The sequence below is a fragment of the Puma concolor genome, chromosome C1 (genome assembly GCF_028749965.1).
Source record: "Puma concolor isolate L17-30 chromosome C1, mPumCon1.1.hap2, whole genome shotgun sequence".
Lineage (NCBI taxonomy): Eukaryota > Metazoa > Chordata > Mammalia > Carnivora > Felidae > Puma > Puma concolor.
The window spans coordinates 121,692,217-121,716,665 of record NC_141674.1 but is presented as its reverse complement, the minus strand read 5'-3'; the positions used below and the strand labels follow the sequence as shown (position 1 = coordinate 121,716,665).

Genomic DNA, 24,449 nt, shown 5'->3' with positions numbered 1-24,449 from the left:
ATCTAGAAATTCATATAAAATATAGAGTAAAATGAGTCAGAATAATACCAAGTATAAGTTAACTTACAAACAAAATGTAAATATCAACTATACCCATAACAAACACAGGTGATCCTGAAAAAATTAAATGGGGAAGTAGATAAAGCTTATTTGTGGTATTCTACAAGGAACATGATCTAACATTCAATTAAGAGACTCCCACTGTGTTCTGGGGGTAGTACTAGAAACTGAGATTATAGAAATGAAAGATATGACACTTTTGCAGAAAGGGATCATAGGCTTATAATGGAGAAATACAAGTGTATTAAAAAAATATAGTGGTATATGATGTATGAGATACAGGGGTGCATACATACTCTACATACTCTATATAGCAGTCCCCAACTTAGTCCAAAGGATGAAGGGAAAAAAAAAATTACAAGAAAAGAAGGCCCTTGAGGAGTTGTTTTATCAATCAAGGTGGGCAGAGCATTCCAGGCAGAAAGAACAACATGTTGGTGAGAGTAGAGTGCATTTGGAGAGAACTTCAAGTTGTTGCCTGTGGTTTAACAAAAACTTACCATACAATCTAGCAATTGTTCTCCTACCTTTCTACTTAACTGATTTGAAAACCTGCACATAGATCTTTCTAGTAGCTTTATTCATAATCATCCAAAGTTGGAAGTAATCAGACTTCTTTCAATAGGCAAACAGACTATGGTCTATCCATACAATGGATTACTATTTAGCAATAAAAAGAAACAAGTTATTAATCCCACAAGAACATGAGTGAATGAAAGAATCCAGACCAAAAGGGGTATATATTGTATGGTTCAACTCATATGACACTCTGGAAAAAACAAATTCTAGGGATAGAAATATACCAATGGTCGCCAGGAGTTTGAAGGGGACAGTATTCAACTAGGGGACTATAAAGAAATTTTTAAAGTTTATTTATTTATTTTGAGAGAAAGAGAGAGTGGGAAGGGGAGGGGCAGAGAGAGAGGGAGACAGAATCCCAAGCAGGCTCCATGCTGACAGCACAGATCCCCAGTGCAGGGCTCAAACCCACAAACCACGAGATCATGACCTGAGCCAAAATCAAGAGTCAAATGTTCAACTGACTGAGCCACCCAGGTTCCCCTAAAGGATTTTTAAGGTACTTAAAATCTGCAATGGTATTGTAGTGGCAGATGTATGACATTATGCATTTGTCAGAATTCATAGAACTTTATAGCACAGAGAATGAAACTTACGTATACAAATTAAAAAAAAAAAGTCAACTAGGAGGTAGGGAATCTACCAAGATGGAATCCAGGAAGTGACAGAAGAATCTATGACATACCCTCCCTGAAGGAGCAAATTTCTGACTTCAATGACTTTGGAAAACAGTGCTTTAACTGGAAGTGGTAAGACGAAGGAGACCATGATAAAAGTGCCCATACAGACTACACTCTAGGCGATTAAGCTGAGGGTGTGGCTTAAAAATTCTCAAACTAATTTGAAAGTATTCTGGAGCTGAATAAATAAGTAAATGGATGGTGGATGGTGGGTGACATATTTCTCACTGTTGGAGATAGAAGTTACAGATAAGCAAGGGGAAAACGTCTAGGGGCCATAAGGAATAGGATTAGAATCAGTAACATCAGTATGGACTCACGTTTAGATACATAATATAGATACAGAATAATAGACATAGAAATAATTACAGATATATGTATATATGTAGATAGGTATAGATAAATATATTGCCTAATTCTGTCCACTGAGAAAACACAGAAGCAATGACACCTGGGTAGCAACAAGCATGTCCAATGGCCACATCTTGGTTTCTAATACCATTTTCCAGTAAAATGAACCAGAGTTTTAGGGTTTTACAGTGGAGCAAGAATATATAGTGTGTTTTTGGAACATCTTGTAGTTCCAGAAAGTAGTGATCACAAATAAAGAGACACAGCACCAACCTGGAAGAGCTCCCAATGGCCAAAGATGGAACAACTTCAGGACTAACATAAATAACATAGTATTGGATTCTAACCCAAATATTAAATAAATATCCTATTGATTCTGATATAACTAAATGTTTGAAATAAAGTAGAAGACACACATCTCATATAGAGAATTCCAAATAATTTTTGTAGATACTTCTCCTTCCAAGAGATGTGGCTTAACAACCTCTCCCCCATTCCCATTGAGTATGAGCTGCACTTTTAAAGAGTAAAGTAGGGGCACCCGGGTGGCTCAGTAGGATGAGCATCTGACTTCAGCCCAGGTCATGATCTCACAGTTTGTGAGGGAGGTCAAGCCCTGCATTATTAGGCTCTGTGCTGACAGCTCAGAGCCTGGAGCCTGCTTCTGATTCTGTGTCTCCCTCTCTCTCTCTCCCCCTCCACCACTCACACTCAGTCTCTCTCTCTCTCTCTCTCTCTCTCTCTCTCTCAAAAATAAAGAAACATTAAAAAAAATTTAGAGAGTATGAAAAGCTGGTAAGGAAAAGTTACCTTACCGTGGAGAAATCCAGCCAACACTATCTTGGCCAGATGACTATAGCAGCCCACAGAAGTCCACCCAAAATGTACCACAGTAACAAATGGATTATTTCAGATTGAAGCTATTTGAGAAACAGTCAGCCCCAAAGCACCCAGACCCTCCTCTGTCCCCCTGAAAGCAGGAAACCAATCTCCCATATGAAAGGTATTGCTCCCTGTACTAAGAAGTAAAAAGACACCCTTATCACTGGATAGGAACTTTAAAGCTGAAAAAGCTGTAAAAAACAACCTTGTTACCTTTTCACAATCTACTACCTCAGCCCAAATTCCCCTTAGAATCCCTTACCAACAAAAGCTCCCAAACATCCGTTTCCTTCATCCTGTCAATTCCTCACAAGTGTATTGTCTCTGTCTAAAATGTATACAAACAGCCTGCCTTGGTAATTTGTTTGGGTCTCAGTTGCATTATGGGGCCTTTGTGTGTACATAATAAAACTTAATTTTTTTTTTCTCCTGTTAACTCTCTAAATTTAGTTCTTAGTCCACCTGGAAGAACCCTGGACAATGAAAAATTTCTTCCACCCTTGATGATCAAGTTTTACATTATCTCTTATAAGCCATATGGATGGTATGTGCCCTTGATATGATATGGTAAGAATGGCATCTTACCTCTGTGGTCCCAAAAATCTATTACCTGAGTCTAACCATGAGAAAAAAAAAAATCAGACAAATCCGGATTAGGGATATTATACAAAATACCTGACAACTATTCCTCAAAACTGTCAAAGTCATTAAAAACAAAGAAAGCCCAGATCAGTTACCATCTAGAGTAGGCCAAGGATACATGACAACTAAATATAATGTGCTGTCCTGGATAAGATCCTGAAACAGAAAAAAGTGACATTAAGTAAAAACTAGTGAACTCCTTAGAAACTGTGGACTTTAGTCAATACTCATGTACCAATGTTGACTCCTTATTTGTGACAGCACATTTACATGATATAACAATAAAATTGGTAAGGGTTCTACAGAAACCTTGGATTTTATCATTGCAACTATTCTGCAAATCAGAATTTTTTTTTTAATTAAAAGTTAAAGAAAGTGCTACTCCTGATGAGAAAATGTGAAATATGGGAAGGTGGAGAAAATGGAAAACAAAGGTCCTTGTAGAGTCTGGTATGCCATAGGGGTTGGGATTATTAGGGATTGTGAAGGATTGTTATAGGGAAGGTCCTTGTAGTGGGACCTGTCAACAGCCTCCTGTGTGAATCCAGATGAGAAATCCTTATCCAAATAAATGCTCCTGGAGGTGGAAAAGCAGAAGTGACATAACCTGGTGGCAAAATGATTACAGGAGGTGAAGAAAAGGAAACCTCTCAGAAGGGTCCCGGGTTTCTGTTGGAGCAGAAGGTGCTCCAGCAGATGGGCATGATGCCTTTACTGAGCCAGGGGCCACAGGAAACAAATCTGCTTGGGAGGAAGCATTTTAAAGAGGCTTTGTTAGAACTGGCCATGAGCAAACTAAGGGGATGTTTTCAGTTTTCAGGAGGCACCTGGAGCTTATCTACTTTCTGCCAATGCTCCCTCCATTCCACTGGACCCAGCATCCATGTCCACACACACTCTATCTTCTCTCTCTATGAATATTTGCCCTCAAGTAGATTATCAAGTTGGAAAAGACCTGATAACTTATTTCATGCCAAGACATGAAATGGCTCAATGGAGTACTGTTTCCAAATTCATTTAACTTTAGACAATAAATAATCAGATGAAAACTGGGAGAAAGCTGGGAGTCAGCAGGGCTGGAAACTTTGGGAGTAGTACTGGGCACCAGGACAACTGTATACCTTCTGCCTGAGGTTGTGGTGAGGCAGCCCTTTAGGAGGAAGCTTACTCTTCAAGGTAATGGCCTCCATGTGAGGGAGAGTCAGAGCTGCTAGAAACAGGAAGTTCAGTCAGCAGGAGTGGCAGAATGGGAAAAGAACAAGGTCTCAATCACGTCTGATGAAGACCACAGATGAACAAAATAGCTAAACACTAAGTAGGTTTTTTGGAAAAGGTTTCTCATGCATTCCTCTCAGAAATATCTGTTGAGTACCCTGTACATATGTCAGGCTCCATTTTAAGAAGTTTGGTAGATCAGTGAGTCCAACAGATAAAGCTCCTTCTCTAAATAGAGAGTTTCCATTCTAGTGGAATAACCAGGATAATCATACAATAAAGAAAAATAACAGCTTCTGGGGTTGAAAGCACTATGAAAGAATAGTTAGGGTGATACCTGAGCTGAAACTTGATGGATAAGCCTGAGGCACCCATTCAAATAAAAGGAGCAAAAAGCACACAAAGTTTGTTGTGTTCAACGTTTAAGGCAGAGATATGGAATAATCTCATTTAATCCTCACAACGGATCTTAAAATCGTCAAGAAACTAAGTGCTATGTTTACCATCATTGTATAGATTAGGAAACCGGGGGTTAGCCGTTAAGTAACTTGCACACTACCTGCTGTGGGCTCTATCACATGCTCTCAAAATTCGCTAAAGCCCTAAACCCAGTACTTCAGAATCTGACTGTATTTGTATTTTAACTTACTCAGAGGTGAGTGAGTTAAAATGAGGCTGTTGGAGTGTATCCTAATTCAATCTGACTGTTGTCTTTATAAGAAGAGGACATTTGGACACACGAACAAGTATCAGGGAGGTGCACGCACAGTGGAAAGACCGTGTGAGCACACAGCAAGTAGACAGCCACCTGCAAGCCAAGGAGAGAGGCTTCAGAAGCAATCAAATCTGTGGATGGCTTTATCTTAGATTTTCAGCCTCCAGAACTGTGCGAAAATAAATTTCTATTGTGTAAGCCACCCAGTCTTTGGTACCGTGTTATGGCAGCCCTAGAAATATAATACATTACTTAAGATGGTGACACAGGGACTAAAATCAGGTGTATTTAGTCCCACTTGCTGTGATTTTAATTACTATTTTTGTATAGACCTTCCCAAAAGATGTTTCTGAATTTTTTTTTTAGGGAGCCCAAGGAGAATGCATGTTCTTTCAAGATTATTTCAAAAGCAAGTGCACAATGGACACGGGGGAAAACACAAGAAATAAGGCTGTCTTGGAGAAACATCAGGTACCCCTGGATGACTCTATTTCCATAACTAGCTTGACTATTGCTGTTGGGGTACTCAGGGTCAGAAATAAGCATATTAATGAAATCCTAGGCTCTGGAGTTAAGTCCAGGTTCCCCGACTTACTAGTTGTATTATTAGGGGCAATTTGTCTGTAAGTTTCCTTATTCTCTCATCTATAAAATGGGGCTAACAGTATCAGCCCACGGGGTGGGAATGAGATTCATGAAAAGGGGCAACGGAATCAGAGTGATACCTGGCTTACTCTAAACGTTCAATAAGTATTAATTGATATTATTTATAAAGCAACAGCCAGCACCCATTGATAGAGCCAAGGGTTGGGAGTGATAGTTGTCTTGTTTTGCTCACTCTGTATCTGCAGGACCTAGTAGGTTATGAAGAAATGGTTGGTACGGAATGAAATCTACCTAAATCTGTGAGAAACCAACTGGAAAGTACATTTTTAAAATGAGGCATAGAAGGGGCGCCTGGGTGGCTCAATTGGTTAACCATCTGACTCTTGACTTCGGCCCTGGTCATGATCTCAGCATTCATGAGTTCGAGTCCCACATTGAGTTCTGCACTGACAGCATGAAGCCTGCTTGGGATTGTGTTTCTCCCTCTCTCTATGCCCTTCTCCCGCTTGCTTTCCTTCTCTCATTCAAAATAAATAAAAATAAACTTAAAAAAAATGAGGCATAAAAATCATGAGAGACTGAGGTATAAGATTACTTCAGTGGTTTTCCCTATCATGTCACTACTGTGACTCTTGTCCCTTTGTTGAAAACGTTACCAACAGCCACACAAGTGGAGGACACTGCCTGTGATGGCTGGTTTGGACGTTGGCCAAATGAGGAAAGCTGTGTGCACAGAACTATCTGAAAAAGTAGCCCCTCAATGTGCCCCGTGCAGCAAATCCTTCCCTTTTGATTTGCCTTTCTTGGGAAATGAGAAAGAAACGAAGCCACGCACAGACTTGGTATAAGGCATATGGAGGCTCTCAACCTTTCTATATAATCAGCTCAGGCAACGCATACCATTCTCTCCAGCAAGGACAGCCTCTGCAAGTTCAAAAAGCTTTCGGAACAGAGACTGAACACCCCTGGTGGGTACCTATAACTCCACCTCTTGGGCGGTAGAACTGTCTGAAGGGACAAAAACAAATTTCTTCACACCCAAGAGACATGCCAGCTGATTGCAGGAAGCCTGAGTGCAGGCAAGTGGCTGGACTGTTTGAGGTCTGACCAGCATTTCCCAAGCTGTGTGTAAAGAAAACGTGATCACCTTGAGAAAGTGCTGCCACCAAAACTGTCCCTGTTCTCTGATGATTAACAGGGTTATTATTTATCCTTTTTGTGATTACCCTTGAATATGTGACACAGATCCTTTGTCATCCAAAGAAACGCTGTTTTTACATTCCAATGAGAACATAAGAAGGGTTTAATTACTATCCATGGCATCTGCTTATTTGAGTCGTCTTATGAATAATCATGTAGACCAACATATCCAGATGGTCAGGCTGTCTTCTTTTTCTGTCTTTCTCTTCCTTTCTCATGATTAAATTCATTTTATCTTATGTCCAGGGAAGTCACTTATGGAAAGATGATTGAGGATGTGGCTCCAAATGCGTAAAATAATATGGAAAAATAAATCCCAGTAACAGGAGAGCACACAACATTTATGCTGATCAGATGGTGGACATTTGCCTCACTGTAGCAGTATGTTACTGGCTAATCAAATAGCCCTTTGCCCGTGGACAAAATCATCCCTTTCCCACAAATTAGAAACTTTGTTTACCCATGCATTAGAAGTAGGAGGAGTTTGATTTACAGGATGTAAAAGGATATCTTATGAGAAGTAATTTACAGATACCTTACTCTGTTAAGACTCAAATAACCACAAAAGTTACAAAACTCGCAAATTCATATTGATATACACATACCGCAAACTGTTTTCTAACTAGCACGCAGGCCAGGACATGTTATTTGGTATCCTTCTCAAAAGAAAGGAGAGAGGTTTGTCCATGATCAAATATCTCAAATACATTTAGGAAGCATTATCTATCCTGTATCTTTTAGAGATTCACAATAAGGCCCATAAATTTAACAGTGATTCGTTTAAACTTATTCCATATAGGCCCATAAACTCTTTGACCTTGGAACATTTTTGGTTTTGTTGTTGCTTTTACAAAAGTCCTGCAAAATGCCAGTTCTGTGGATCTCATTTAGGAAAGACTGCCTTATATATGTAAGCTTTCTTCGGTAGACCCCCTAAGACCTACTTTTCTTTATGATGGCACATTGTATTTTTTAAATTTTTTAAACCTAGTTTGAGAGAGAGAATATGAGTGAGCATGAGTGGGAGAGGGGCAGAGACAGGGAGAGACAGAATCCCAAGCAGGCTCTGCACTGCCAGTACAGAGCCTGACATGGGGCTTGAACTCATGAACCATGAGGTAATGAGCTGAGCCAAGATCAAAAGTCAGATGCTCAACCTATTGAGCCACCCAGGTGCCCCATGATGGTACATTTTAAACTGGAAACATTTAGAACCATATTTTCCTCCTTTGGGTGACCATCCTGCTTTCTGAACCAGTCACAGGGCAGAGGGCATCCAGCCAAATGTGTCTACCCCAATAGTCTTGGAGAATTAGTCTCACTTCTAACTAGAGAGATATTTTATGGCTTCCGAAGTAATAAAGTGGTCTATTCTCAATGTGGCACCAATACAGTAGTTGCTTCTCACATAAGCTAAAGATTAACAACAGGACTTGGATGGATTTATAGGCAGGTTATTATGTCTTGAAAATAGGAGGGTGTTACTAATTCTCTTTTCCTTGCTTTAATAGACTGACAGCCTCCTGAGCTCCAGGGAGCTTCATGAGACAAATAGCTCTCCACATAAACCACCTGGGAGTAGGGGAACTTGGAGGTGACCCTGCTCTCTGTGACCCATCACTGCTCACTGCTGCAAAGGGACGCAGCAAGAACACATGGTCCCACAGTGCTTCTAAGAGAATGCAATCAACTTTAAGTGTTTACCCCCGAGGAATTTGTGTGGTTGGGTGGGCAAGTGGAATCGACACCCTTCAAGCCACTCCTCTGTCCTTATTACACTCTCCTGGACTATAATCACTGACAACCGATTTCCATCTCAGGACCAGTTCACAGTGTCTGAATCACCTTGGAGCTCTTAATGTCTTCCTCCTCACCCGTAGGAGAGACCGCAGGTGATATAAATCCCCAGAGACACAGAAATAACCCTGAACTCTTCAGTGCTGAGGCGAAGGGCCTACTTCACCTTGTCTCCCTTTGTTTGATCAACTACTGGGACCCCAGTTTTTAACATTTATAGGATGATAGGGTTTCAAATTTCTATTGGTCTTGGGGGAAGACTTTGAATCTTTCATTAAGTAGGAAACTGCCTGCATGGTTTACTTTGAGGGATCTTGAAGATGCCCTTCCTATTCAAATAACTACTGTATGCCCCTGAGCTACCTGAAATATCTGGCTTCAATACTGATCCTAAAACATTTTAATAAGATTAAGATAGTAATAGATATTTTTATATAACTTCAATAATATAATGTTATAATAGAGTAATTCATGGTCTTCTGATAATGATTTGGAACACTTGTTATAACCTAGCATTTGATTTGGGGAGTTATAGAAGATGCAGAACATTATGATGATCTAGTTCAAGTTTCCAAACAGATTCTCAAGGGAAACATACATTGTGCTGTTAAAACTAGCGCCTTGTCTGGAGATATCCATCACATCCCCTCCATCCTATCCTTACGTCCTGGTCATGCAATAATGTAGAAATCAAGGTATTCCACCAGACCAGGTATATGTATGGGTATTCCCCATCAGACCAAGGCAGTATGGGTTGTGGTTAGGGAGAGGGCTCTGGGCACACTGTCTGCATTTAATTTTGGCTCGGCCATTCATTAGAACTAGGATGGACCTCTCTGAGTCCCAACCTCCTCATCTGTTAAATGTGCTAAAATAGTAAATATTATTGTTAAGAAGAATAATGACAAAATACCCTATTTAATATGTTTGGTATGAGGACTTGATAAATTGATAAATGTAAACAGCTTAGAACAGTGTCTCGCATATACAAAAATTTCAATAAATGCGAATTTCTTGGCATTTAGCCCTAATTTAATTTTTAAAAGTCCTATTGAAGTAGCTACCATGATGCCCAATTTATAAAGAAACAGAAACAGTCAGGTTGTCCCTGTCCCAGGGTCACATAGTCAAATAATAGAGCTAAGATTCAAATCCGTTTTCTCTATCGCCGAAAACCCCTGCTTTTATCCATAACATTGAACTATATCCGTTTAAATCCTACTTCACTTAGTGGCTAAAGTACTTCATATTTCTAATTCTACTCCAGGGACCTTAATAACAATTCTATAAATTAATATATGGTTGCACAGAGTGCAGAAACCACACATATTTAGTGATACTGTACTATCAGTTGAAGGAGTCACTTAAGAGCCAAGGAGATTGACCATGTATATCTAGGTTGATTTCCTCATGATAAACACATACCTCTTATTCCTTGCTCACCTCCCCGCAGCCACATGAGAATGCTTTGCTCAGATCCCCTGTTGCAGGGTGCCAGCTTCTGTGCTATGAAATCTTTCACTGCATTTGCACTGAGGCTGTTCTTCCCAGTTTTCTGTTCCTGGGGACAGTGGACTCCATTGATGGCAGCTTTGGCTCAAGAACACTCCGGTGGCCTTGCCTAACTTTCCTTAGAACTGCACATTGGTGTAGGCTGCTTCTATTCCACCTACTTTCCTTCCTTCCACTCAACCTGTTTTCTCTCCTTCTTCCTTCCCTCCCTCCCTCCCTCCCTCCCTCCCTTCCTTCCTCCCTTCCTTCCTTCCTTCCCTCCTTCAGTAAGAATCAGGTCTGTATCACAATTTGTCAGTTCCCTTCGTCTCTCCCAGTATCTTGTCCATTTTCTTTCACAAGTATTTTCCCTAATTCATTTCCTATGTATTAATTCCATCTTGGCTTCTGCTTTTCAGAGGACCTAAATGAGTACATGGATGAGCCCCATGATAAATTGCAAAATAGTTGTTATCTTTAATTCTACCTTTCATTGTCCTCTTAACATCTAGATATCCATTCGTATTTTTTAAAAGGTACATCTGTGCCTAAAGGTAACCATCACATTGTATATTCATTTTCAATGTCAATGATACCATTTACAGTTGAAGTGACTTTTTCCTAAACAAAGGAAGGAAGGAAATGAGGAAGGGAAGAGGGAAGAAAAGATATCATGTATTGAGTGTCTATGTGCCAGGCTTACCTTTCTGATTAGTCATCTTATTTCAACTTCAAATCTTGTGTTTAGATTTACATATGAGAGTGGAAAAGTTTAAGTATCGAAGACAGGGAAGAACTCAAATTTCAATCCTGTTTTCTTAAGTCTTATGCTCTTTTTTTGTACCTTATAACGACTCTGGAAGATGGTATTCATGACTGCATTTTAGGGATACTTTCCAGATATATCTGAATATAATTATCTGAACATATACACATATGTGTATACCCACAAACATTGAGCAATACCTCTATATATACACATATGCGAACTCAGAGATGGTTGGGGGAAAATAAGATTATGAGCATATGCTTATATGTATATAAATACATGGGTAGATATAAACGGATGTGCAATATACATACATGGATTCTGCAAACAGTTTTTTGTGTGTGCCATATGGAATTTTATTTATTCAAAGAAATTAGACACAATTACCATTAGAGTCTTTTGTGACATTGAAATAATTTATTCTCACTGAATAAGGATTTTAACGTGTAGACAGCTGACGCTGTCAAAGACGACAAAACATCAATAATGGTCTTTGGGGTTCTGATCTATATTGGAGCTCCTTTAGGTTCTGCTGGTACTGTTAGATGTGAGAAGGAGGAGTGGATCAGGTGTCTGTGAACAGCACGGGACACCAAGAGCTCTGTCTAGGAAACCGACATTCTCCTACTGAGTCCTGCAGAAACCTATTCCAGTCTCTGTTAATGCAACCAGGCTTATTAGTAAGTAAGTAGGTCAGATCATCCAATGATTCTGGAAAGGAAAACCAAAAGATATTTGCTTTCATAAATGCCTCAATTTGTGAACCTCTCTTTGCACCATTGAAAAGAAGGTAGAATTGGTTTGAATTACAATAGTTCTCACATAGTGGACTCAGGTAGTGCATTTATTGAGAAGGTACATTCTTTGAATTCTAATCCAAATGGGATAAAAATCCACTGGAAGTTTTCAAAAATAGGGGGTATCATGATCTCAGTTGCATTTCTTAAAATCCTTCGGACAATTATGAGGGATTCTTTTTCTTTCTTTCTTTGCATTTTTTATTTTTTGTTTCTATGGATGGCACAGGGTATTTTGAAGCTCCCCTCAGTACTTTACCTTACTGCAAAATATTTCTTTTTATTACTATTTAATTCTTAATGGCTTTTACATTCTGTTGCCACCACATTTTGCACACAACCACTCTCTTTTTTTAATGTTTTTTTTTTAGCGTTTATTTGTTTTTGAGACAGAGAGAGACGGAGCATGAATGGGGGAAGGTCAGAGGGAGAGGGAGACACAATCTGAAACAGGCTCCAGGCTCTGAGCTGTCAGCACAGAGCCAGACACAGGGCTCGAACTCACAGACCACGAGATTATGACCTGAGCCGAACTCGGACGCTTAACCGACTGAGCCACCCAGGCTCTCTGGTTTTATATCAGTACCCTTACTATGTAGTCTAGAGTTGGCAATGAAATTACAAACATAGCTCTGGTCATGTGCAGGATGTGAAACAATCGGACCGTGTGAGTTGGCCATAGAGGAAACACTTTTGATCTTTTGAAGAGTTTGTGTGTTAATGAAATATAATTTTTTTGAATACGTAGCATACATGCTTATAACAGATCAGCTTGGAGTGCACCAGTCTTTTACTAAAAACAAGGATTAATACTGGATAGCATGCAAAGCACATTTGTTTGAATGCATCATAGAGCTACCAAGACAGCCAGAACTTAAGAGACCGATGTCCCAGAAGGACAGCACAGACATGTTATTCCAACAGTAAGAGTCATTTGGAGAAGTAACCACAGTCTTAAACTCACTTCTCTAGAAAAAAAAAGTATAAAACACTTTCCAAGACATTTTTGTAAGACCAAAATTATCTTCCTATCAGAACCTCATGAGGTTATCACAAGGGAAACAATTCAAGTCACTCTTTCATATAAACATAGAAACATAAGCAATAGGGGCGCCTGGGTGGCGCAGTCGGTTAAGCGTCCGACTTCAGCTCAGGTCACGATCTTGCAGTCCGTGAGTTCGAGCCCCGCATCAGGCTCTGGGCTGATGGCTCAGAGCCTGGAGTCTGTTTCCGATTCTGTGTCTCCCTCTCTCTCTGCCCCTCCCCCCTTCATGCTCTGTCTCTCTCTGTCTCAAAAATAAATAAACGTTAAAAAAAAAAATTTAAAAAAAAATAAAAAAAAGAAACATAAGCAATAAACAAAATATTAGAAAATCACTGTCAATAATGAATAAAAAATCTAATATAATATATATGAACATAAGGCATGTTAACACTTATGTAAACAAAATATATATTAATAATGCGAGGTTGGTTTAAATTTGAAAGATATCTAATTCTCTCCTTTGTCCTAAATAAAGCAGGAAAGTTGTGTGATCATGTCGATAAAAAACAACATACCCATGCCATTTGCAAAACTGATTCCGGATGAAGTATTAATCTAAGTGTGACTGGTAAAAAAATAAAGGTTTTGGAAGATAAAATATGATAATATTCTAATGACCATTGGGAGGATACAAATAAAGAATAGCCATGGAGAAAACAGTGGTAAATTTAGACTACTTAAAATTAAGAATTTTTACTAATTGTAAAACTGTGTCAAGAGAGTGGAAAAGTAAGGTAAGCCAGAGTGGAGAAAGATATAGAAACCACATGTCTCTGACAAAGCCCTTGACTCCATAATGTATAATGAAGTCCTATAGGTCACTTAGAAAAGGCAATAAGGAAAATCCAAATAAAATATGAATAAGACTTGAATAGAGATTTCACAAAATGGGGTATCCAAATAGTCAATAAACATATTAAATGTGAAAATATAAAATGTGAGCAACCTCAGTCATCAGGATGTACGAGTGATATCCACAATAAGATACCATCGTACAACCATCAAAATGGTAAAGCGACAAGATAGTTATTGGCAAAATATGAAGCAACAGCAGCTCTCAAAATTTGATGGCTGATGTATATACTGGTATAATTACTTGGAAAAGCTATCAACAGTATCTTTAAAGGGGGCCATATACTTAACACATGGCTTAGCATTTCCATTCGCATGCACACAGTAGAAATGTGTACCTATGTGTGTCAAAGGATATGTACAACTATATTTACAGTAATACTTTTTAACAGCCCCTAATTGCTAACAACTACAATATTCAGCAAAATTTAAAGGGATGAAAAACAGTATTCTATTCATACACTAGAATATTACACAGCAATAAGAATGAACGAACCACTGTTCCTCACAACAACATAGATAAATGTCAAAAGCATAATACTGAATGAAGGAAGCCAGACACAAAAGAATACATGGAGGAAAAATTACTCTGTGGAAATAAAAGTCAGAAAAGCATTTATTTTTGAGGAGAAGCAGTGACTGAAAGGAGCCAGGAGGGGGTTTCTGAGATGTTGGTAATTCTGTCCCTGGATGTTGGTTGCTCTGTACTCACTGTGTATGTGCATTCCCTTTGTAAAAACCCAGAACACTGCTCACTAGTGATTAGGGATCATGTTGCGTATCTGCTGTGGTTTGACTGACATGTTCTGGCAGAATATATTCTCTTTTTTAATATTTATTTATTTTTGAGAGAGAGAAAGAGCACGAGTAGGGGAGGGACAGAGAGAGGGAGACACAGAATCTAAAGCCGGTTCCAGGCTCTGAGCTGTCAGTACAGAGGTCCAATGTGGGGCTCAAACCCATGAACCGCGAGATCATGACTTGAGCCGAAGTCTGACGCTTAACCGACTGAGCCACCCAGGCGCCCCAGAGTATGTTCTTTTAATTCCAAGACCAAGGTAGAAGGAGGAACCCCTTCTTATATATGCCAGTTTTTCAGTGGCGGGGTGGGGGGGGCGGGCATGGGGAAAGAACAAGACTTTTACAGGGCACCTGCATGGCTCAGTTGGTTAAGTGTCCAACTATTGATCTCAGCTCAGGTCCCAATCTCATGAGCTGTGAGATCAAGCCCTGCATTGGGCTCCAGCCTGACAGGGTGGAGCATGCTTGGGATTCTCTCTCTCCACTCTCTCTTCTCTCTTTCTGCCCCAACCCTATGCGTGCATCCATGCACTCTCTCGCTTTCATAATAAATAAATAAACATATTTTAAAAAGTGAGCTAATTATAATAAATCAGCATTTTATATATATATATATATATATATATATATATATATATATATAGTACAAGTCATATATATATATATATATATATATATATATGACTATATATATGACTTGTACAATCAATCATGTCATGTATGCTAACAGTTCTGCTCAGGGGAAGAGTAGGCCATGCCCACTTACTTCCTTGTCATGTCTCAGTCAAGTCACAAGGCCAAATCTTATGTCAATGGGGCAGAAAGCCCAATCATGGCACTGGGAGGATGTCTGCACTGAAGAGGAGTAGATATGTTGACAAATGCTACAATTTTCCCCCAATGATTTTCTTTTTGGCCAACTAATCCACACTTAACTAGCTAACTTTCTTTCTTGAGAAATTTCAACTGGAACAAAGTTAAAAAAAATGGTTTTTAAGAATTCCCTTAAATTCTCCCAGGACATTATATGAAATTGATTCCAAATAAAACTGCTTGCAAATCTACTCAGTAAGATTTTTCTTGTAGCAAGATTTACAAATGCCCAATTAATGTCTCTCATCTATCTCCCAAAGCTGAGTCACTAATAATACTGAATTGCAACTTTGGAACTATTTTAGAATCTACCTTTATTCTGACCCTGGAGTGTTATTTGTAAAACCACTATAGGAAAAAATGTTAAGTTTATTTATTTATTTTTGGAAGAGAGAGAGAGAACACGAGTAGGGGAAGGGCAGAGAGAGAAAGGGAGAGAGAGAATCCCAAGCAGGCTTCGAACTGTCAGTGTAGAGCCCAGTGCAGGGCTTGAACCTGAGACCAGTGAGATCATGACCTGAGCCAAAATCGAGTGGGATACTTAGCCGACTGAGCCACCCAGGCACGCCAGAAATTTTTATTTTTCTCACTAAACAATTCCTCTCCCCAAGGAAAGTTTCAAACAGTACATATGCATATGTTCATCTATTTCAATGCAAATGGTTCAGATTAGACTATTTACAATGGAAATTCTTTTAAATCATGTGCCATTTAAAAAAGCAAGTTTCATATGTCTTATAAATGAGTAAGATTAACTTTTCTGTGCAGTGAATACAACTAAGATTACTTTGCATTGTCATTACGAGAAAGATTGTTCTTTGAAATTGTGTATGTGAGAAGGTGTTTGTCAGTGTGGGGGCTGAGAGGCATTAAAGTTTATGAAGACCTACTGTGTGTCATGTATCCTGTTAAGCTCTTTTTGCACACTATCTCACGTTTCCCACAGTTACTGGAGCTTTATTCCTTTTACATTGATAACACCGAGAGTGGATCACCTCTAATGGCCCCAACAGTCCTACAAAATAGCTACCTAAATCTTTTCCCAGACTGCACAGCTATTAACCCCCATCTATGTGCTCTCTGACAAATCACTCACTCCTTCTTTCATCCACTCTGTATTAATATTTGGAAACTTCAGAGTATCATATTGGTGCCAACAAATAATAATCCAAACAGACCGGAATAAACCATGCATACTAACTGCCATTTCTGTTTTACTTCCTTGTTTTATATATATTTCTCTTTGGACAGTGAAAGAAACTTGTAAGTAAACTGTTGTAGAAGTGACTCATCACCTGGTGCACAGTGAGCTACACATAACTTTTTGTAGCATCATTTGTCTACAAGACTTCTTCACTAACCATTGTCAAAGCTTAGAAAATGAAGGTGACAATAATGGCAGTGGTAAAAAGCAATGCGTGTGTGTGTGTGTGTGTGTGTGTGTGTGTGTGTGTGTGTGTGTGTTATGTGGGCACAGCCTCACAAATGGATTTAAGATAAAGATCTTGAATGGACAGATAGGAGGACCACTGATAACCAGCTAGCATAGTAACACAGGCTATCACATGAATACCAGCTGCTTGGATTACTCACTTTAAAGCAAAGATACTGGGGCACCTGGGTGACTCAGTCAGTAGCTAAGCCTCAGATTCTTGGTTTTGGCTCAGGTCATGATCTAACAGTTTGTGAGATCAAACCCCATGTCAGGCTCTGCGCTGACAGCATAGATCCTGCTTGGGATCCTCTCCCTCCCTCTCCCTATCTCTGCTGCTCTCCTGCTTAGGTTCTCTCTCAAAATAAATAAATAAACATTAAGAAAAAAACAGAGATAGTATGGAAGGGTTGATGGGAGTTAAAACAGCCCAGAAATTCATTTACTGACACCTGAATTATCAGGGTTTCAAAAAGAAAAGAATACCCCATGGACACTTGCTTCTAATTTCATGATTTAGGCTGTATTCCTTAATAAATAATTTATTAGAAACTCACCTATAACATGTTTCCAAATGACTTCAGGAAGGAGGAGGAAAAGGACAAAGAGGAGGAGGATGAGGAGGAGGAAAGAGAACTGATAGTAACTGTTATCTGTATGCAACAGTCCAAGCTGTAGTTGGCTCATGACTAGTTTGGGTCATTCATTCTGATCTATAGCAATGCATGTGCCATCATATGTCTATCTCTATGCCGACTTGTTACACATACTGATGCTCTTCTGTTTCATTATTTCAAGAATGGCACAGCACCTATGGCTATGGTCCCAGTCTTCCCATTCAATCTTAGAATAACATAAAAATTCAGGGACCAGGGATCAAAACAGACCTTGAATTTATTTTTCCAATTGGAGGACACAGAACTTAGATGTCTCTATGGCACTTCAAAACATTCTGGGGTGCCTGGGTGCTCAGTAGGTTAAAGGTCTGACTTCGGCTCAGGTCATGATCTCGCAGTTCGTGAGTTCAAGCCCCGCATCGGGCTCTGTGCTGACAGCTCAGAGCCTGGAGCCTGCTTCAGATTCTGTGTCTCCCTTTCTCTCTGTCTCTCTCCCACTCTCTCTCTCTCTCTCTCTCTCTTTTTCAAAAAAAATAAATAAATAAACATTAAACAAAACATTCTGATGTTACACATACACTTATATATGTCAAAGTACTTAAGTAGGACAAGATGGCTGTTTTTTCATCAGAAGAGTTCCATTTTGTAAATGAGTCTTTCAACTTTAATTCATGCAATTATTGTTGCCATTGTGGGACATTCCTACATCTCATGGCTATGCCCAGTGCTTCTGAAATGTTTGCATCCCAGAAAGGTACAGGTGATCCTACCTGAGTTAGTACATCACCCTAAATTGTACTGTTTCTTGACATTTCTGTACCCTGAAACACTCACGTTTTAAACAATCCTATTTAGGGCCAGAAGTATAGAAAATACATGTAGACATATATTTATTGCTAGAAAGTGGAAAAGTGACAATAAAGTACCCCCCAGACTGAGAAGGCATTTCAAGATAGAAAAACAAATCAAGCCACTCCATACTATTTACAGAGTTTTATCCAAGGTAACTTACTGACAGGGGAAATGAGGCAGACCACAATCCAGGGCCTACACAGTTATTCTCCACAAAGTCTGAAACTTAACCCCACAGCTTTCATACAGCCAGGAGCATTGTGATGAGGTCAAGGGTAGTTGTCTTAGGTGGTACAATCTGTGCACCAGGGGAAGATCAGAAGAAGACTTCCCACATTCTGGTCAGGGCATACATTAACCTCCAAGGGCCTGGAACATGTAGCCCAAAGGGATGTCATTGCATGGGCAGGAATCAAAGATGGCGGAGGGCCAAAGATGGAGTCAGTATTATCAGCAGTCCCACAGTTATACAATGTTTATGTAAGATTCTTTGATTTTTTAACCTGTAAGCACCAATAAAACATATTTTTTTCCTTTCGGAAAAGGCAATAAAATGTCAGGAAATATAAGGCTTCTTTTTGCTTTTAGATATATTATTTTAATTAATAATAAGCAGTTACCATTTGTTTTCAGTCTCTGAATGCCAGGCATAGTGGTAAGTGCTTTTAAAAAATGACCTAAAATGTGGTGCCATGTTAGTAATAAGACAATAGAATGGTCAATGTAAGTTTGTGGGGTTAATCTGGTGTAAATCTGGGGTGGTGGTGAGGTTGAGAGAGGTCAGTCCAAACACAATCCAAATCCCTACCAGTTCAGCCTGGAGTTTGGCGCCACCTGCAGGTGGCTATTAGTTCCAGCTGTTGAATATTCAGGGCATTTGCAGTCAATCTAACAATGGCTCCGTGAGTTGATGCCCATTTTATTAGTCTTCCTCCGGGATATTAGGACGCACCCACTGTTCCTTTCCCAACTATCTCAGAATGTAAGAGTTTTAGCCTGTCCGTTTTGGAGAAAAGAACTGAAAGCAAACTTGATCCAATCTTCAGCATGTGGTAGGCATGGCAGCTTGGTGTATGCTATCACAAAGTTTTAATGTATTTACATTTTGAGGAGTGAGCAATTTTTCTAAAGTCTTTGTGGCTATTAAGAGATGGATCTTCATCGGAAACTCAGGCTATAGATCACGTTGGTAAGGTAGAAAATTTGTCCAAGCACACATAGCTATTAATGCCAAAGTCTAGATTAAACCAAAGTTGATGGATCTCTCAAGTCTACCCTAAACTATCCGGGAGGCAAGATGAGGAAGAAATCAAGAGGTAAGGTACATTTAAAAGTTAGTAATTCATGTGCCCTATTTCATTTGGGAAATTCTTGGTAAAGAAAAAGTGACTATCATTTGTAGAAGGCTTACTGTGGTGTAGGGCCCGTTATGAAAATTTGCAGAAGTAAAACATCCAAAGTCTGTAATCTAGTATAATACTTCATTTAGGAAATTGAAAACACATCGTAAGCTCCCACAAAATGGACGTTTCTTTCCTTCTCTCCTGTCAACTCAAAATTTTTAAATGATTTTACTTAAGCAATAATTTTAATGAGTTTTATCTCAGCAGTCCTCCTCTTACAGCTGAATAATCTGGTCTGCAAGGAATTAAATAATCCTGCCAATTCACCGTTAGTGTGTTCCAGAGCAAGGGATGAATGTAAATTCGTCCAGCTCTGAAGCCCATGGCCTTCCCTGAACGCAATCCTGCTTCCTCCCCTCACGCTGCTAATTCAGAAACTAACTACAGGATATTGCCTTTACTTAAATCTTTAATATCCCCTTTTGAAAAGCAGACAAGAAAATGGTAAGATGGCAATTGCTATTGAGCAAAGGTAAAAGAAAGAAAAACTCTCAGGTTCAATCGCTCATATGAGAACACATCAGCATCCTTTCTGCCAATGAAATGTTGCCAAGGCAGCCTCATTTTCTTTTCTGTTACAACAAGAACGATTGAGGCACAAGAGGATAGATGTCTGTGTATTGGGCTTTCAGGGCCGATAATCAACTGGTATGTCTAGAAGGAGTGTTCTTCAAGGGCCACAGGTACAAATATTATGTAGTGAAGCATCAAGAGGATATACCAGAAATACCCCAAAAGAAGAGCACAAATAAAACAGGATTTGAAAGCTTGTCTTTCCTTATTTAGTATTTAGTGTTATTATATTAATCAGAGATTAAAAACCACATTAAGCAAATGAAACCAAAATCCTCTATAAACAACCAACCTCTACAGAATGACCCTGATAAGTCTTGAGACTCTTGAGACCACAGTGGCTTCCTGCAGCTAATTCCACCCTAAGTGGTTAGAATCACCTTAAAAACAATGTCCCCAAATGCTCTCCCTGAGAAGGAAAACAAACACATTTTAAAATCTTTCCCAGGAAGTTTTATAGAAAAGAAAAAACGTGTGTGTTTCTATCAATGAAGATTGACTTTTGTATATTAAAATTCTCATATGGCTTCTGTAACAAATACCCTCAACTCTGATCTTCATGCATTCATACGTGTTCATTCTTGGCTAGAGTCCCTCAACATTTAATAAGCATCTGTTTTGTTCTAGGCATCATCCTGAGCATAGGGAAATACAGCACTGAAGAAACACGGTTCTATGATTTGCAATTGATCACAAGTTATTAGAGAAGATAGACAAGAAAACTAACAAGTTTGAAACAGGTAAGCACTATCAAGGCTTATGGATATGATGCTATAAAAGCCCAGCGAAGAGGTATTTAATTCAAACATAGGTGTGTGTGTGTGTGTGTGTGTGTGTGTGTGTGTGTGTCTAAGGAAGATTATCAAGGAATTAAATATTGAAGAGGAATAGTAGAGAACCATATGTTTTATTGTTGGGGGTTGTGGGATTCATTGCAAACAAAGACAATAGCTGGTCCAAAGGCAGGAAAAAATGTGATGTTTGGAAAGCCGCAAATAACTTGTACTGCTCCATCTGCCAAAAGGGTATTCAGATTTACATCTCTAGTTAAATAAAATCATACATTTCATTAATTTTACAGCCCTGCTCCTGTCTTTGGATTTTTTCATAGCTTGGTTCAGTTTTGTTTGTTTCTCTTTTGAGATAAAAGCTGATTGACCTTTGAGAAAGAGAAAGGGATATTTATATGCATTGGCAATCGACCTGTCTCAAAGTCAAAACGGCACAGAGGTTATCTTACAGAGCTTCACAAATTTAGTTAGCGCATTGTTTACTGTAGTAACATTTCTACTTTGCCTGAAGCATTTTCACATTGCCTGACCTTTCTATAACACTTTAATATTCATATTTGGCTGCTGAACTATCACAGTTCTGTAGAGTTTTAAAACTGCTAATCTGATCATTCCTCTCTATTCTTCTCACCTTCTTCATTTAGCCACTCCACTGACAGCAAAAGAAGAAACAGATTTAATTTGAATTTTGTATAATTCAAGACTGATGACCCAACAGAATATTCAGGGCATGCCTTCCTTTCAACATGAATATCGTGAGTAAAGAAATTCAAATGAATACAGTAATTCATAGTATGGACTCAATTACATCCATCAACAACTGTTGCTTACTTTCAACCTTATGCAGGCAATGCACTAGTTGCTGAGGCCAATAAATTCATGTCCATCTGATTAAAAATATAAAGCATAGGGGCGCCTGGGTGGCGCAGTCGGTTAAGCGTCCGACTTCAGCCAGGTCACGATCTCGCACTCCGTGAGTTCGAGCCCCGCGTCGGGCTCTGGGCTGATGGCTCAGAGCCTGGAGCCTGTTTCGGATTCTGTGTCTCCCTCTCTCTCTGCCCCTCCCCCGTTCATGCTCTGTCTCTCTCTGTCCCAAAAATAAATAAACGTTGAAAAAAAAAATTAAAAAAAAAATATATAAAGCATAGAGAGGGGTGCCTGGGTGGCTCAGTCGGTTAAGCGGCTGATGTAGGCTCAGGTCATGGTTTCACGGTTTGTGAGTTCAAGCCCCGCGTCGGGCTCTGTGCTTATAGCTCAGAGCCTAGAGCCTGCTTTGAATTCTGTCTCCCTCTCTCTGCCCCTGCCCTGCTCGCACTCTGTCTCTGTCTCTCAAAAAGTGAATAAACATTTAAAAATGTTTAAAAATATAAAACATATAAATTAATTCGTTATTCTATTCATTCACCCAACAAACATTTCCAGAGTGCATACCCTGTGTTACACAGTAGCAATACAACAGTGAACAGGACACAGACATTACCTTCAAGGAGCTTGCATGTGTTTGTATGGGAGATGCTGACAAGTAAAAAAAAAAATTGTAATACACTATGACAATTCTTAGTATTAAAAATAAGCACAGGGTCACCAAAAACAAGCTTGGAAGCTCAAGAAAAGCCCTCTAAAGAATGTGACCTCTTAGCTGATATCTGAGGAATGAAGTGGCTTCCTAGTCTACAAAGGAAGAAAATAGTGTTTCCACGTTAGTTGTATCCCCTAAAATTAATTTTTGAAGCTTTAATCTCCAAATATGAGTGTATTAGGAAATAGGGCATTTACAGAGATAATTACATTTAAAGGGGGCCATTTAGAGTAGTCCCTAATCCAACATGACTGGTATCCTTTTAAGAAAAGAAAACACAGAGACACTACCAGCACATTCACTGAGGAAAGGCCATGTGAGGACACAGAGGGCAGCCATCTGCAAACCAAGGGGAGAGGCATCAGGAGAAACCATGGCTGCCTACACCATAATCTTGGACATCCAGCTTATCGAACTGTGGGAATATGAAATTCTGCACTTTAAACCACACAGTCTGTGGTTCTTTGTTATGGCAGGCCTAATCAAATATTACACAGGCATTGGGAACAGCATGTTCAAAGACCCAGAGATAAGTTAGAACTTAGCATGATGCAGGGCCTGAAAATAGGGATTATAGCTACATGTGTTATGAACTCCTAAACAGTGTGTGTGTGTGTGTATGTGTGTGTGTGTAAAATCATGAGGCCCAATCAACAAAGAATTGTGCTTAGAGGATTAGAGATGGAATCGGACAAAGAGAATGATGGCAAACCTGGGCTCCCAGTGGCCACTGGAGCAGAAGTAAGAGAATATTGGCACTGGAATCAACGCTGCAAATGACCAGGAGCTAGGAAGCAGAGAAGTGACCAAACAGGAAACCAAGGGGTGCCATGAAGTGGAGATGGAAAATACATTTCCTGCTATGGATGGGTTCTCAGGACAATGCTGACAGCCCCGTGGACCAAGATATAGCAGGAAGATAAAAAACCAAAACCCAATTATTTGAGGGCCTGGAGCTCCATGAAAGTGCCCAGGAAATGGCAGTGTTTCAGGTCTTCCAGTGATCCCTCCCCTGATTCTCTGTAACCTCTTCACAGGAGCGTCCCCCAGGGCCCAATTATTGCTTCTCTTGCCTTCACTTTCCATATTCATTCCCTCGAGATCATCACATATCACCCACGTACCCATGACTCCCAAATATATAATTCAAGCCTAGACATTTCTGTATAACTCCAGACCTACCTATCCAACTGCATGTCTGATATTTCCACCTAGATGTCTAATAAGCATCTTTTATTTAGCACACCCTAAGCCTCATGTGGGATGTCCACCCCATCCCCCAAATCCTGTTGCAAGCCCAGTCACCCTCACTACCCTTGATATCACTTTGTTACTTACAGAAGTTCAAACCAGAAGCCTCACGTTGTCCTTGAGTTTTACCTTTCTCTCACACCCCAAATCTAGACTATCAGGAAATTCTGGGGGTCTCTACCTTTAAAACATATCTGTTTTATGAGATAAGAACCCCCCATATCTCAGTAGTTCCACTCCTTTCCCCAAACTGAACCCACAGAGTCCCTCGTTGGATTATTGCAGCTTCTTCTTCACTGGCCTTCCTGGTTTTATCCTTGCCGTCCCTGTGTTTACCAGAATCACCTTTTTGAAAGTTAAATCAAGTTTCTAAACCCTAGCACTATTGACACATGGAACGAGTTGCTACTTTGTTGTTGGGGGGGGGGGGGTCGGGGCACGGGGTGGGGGGGATGTCCTGTTTACTCTAGGATATTAATTTAGCAGCATCCCTGGCCTCTACCCACTAGGTGCCAGTAGCATCTCTCCTCACCTTTGTGACAATAAAAAATGTCTCCAGATATTACCAAATGTCCCCTTGTGGGCAAAATTGTTCT

At 39.6% G+C, this 24,449-nt stretch overlaps 1 long non-coding RNA gene across 1 annotated transcript in view; it reads left to right on the top strand.

Annotated features, from left to right (window-relative positions):
- Positions 1-24,449, top strand: part of LOC147578417 (uncharacterized) — a 117,293-nt gene that overhangs the window by 29,558 nt on the left and 63,286 nt on the right. Inside the window, exons 2-3 of the long non-coding RNA XR_015254264.1 lie at positions 20,860-20,972; positions 21,668-21,778. This is a non-coding gene — a long non-coding RNA (uncharacterized LOC147578417). The remainder of the gene's footprint in view (positions 1-20,859; positions 20,973-21,667; positions 21,779-24,449) is intronic.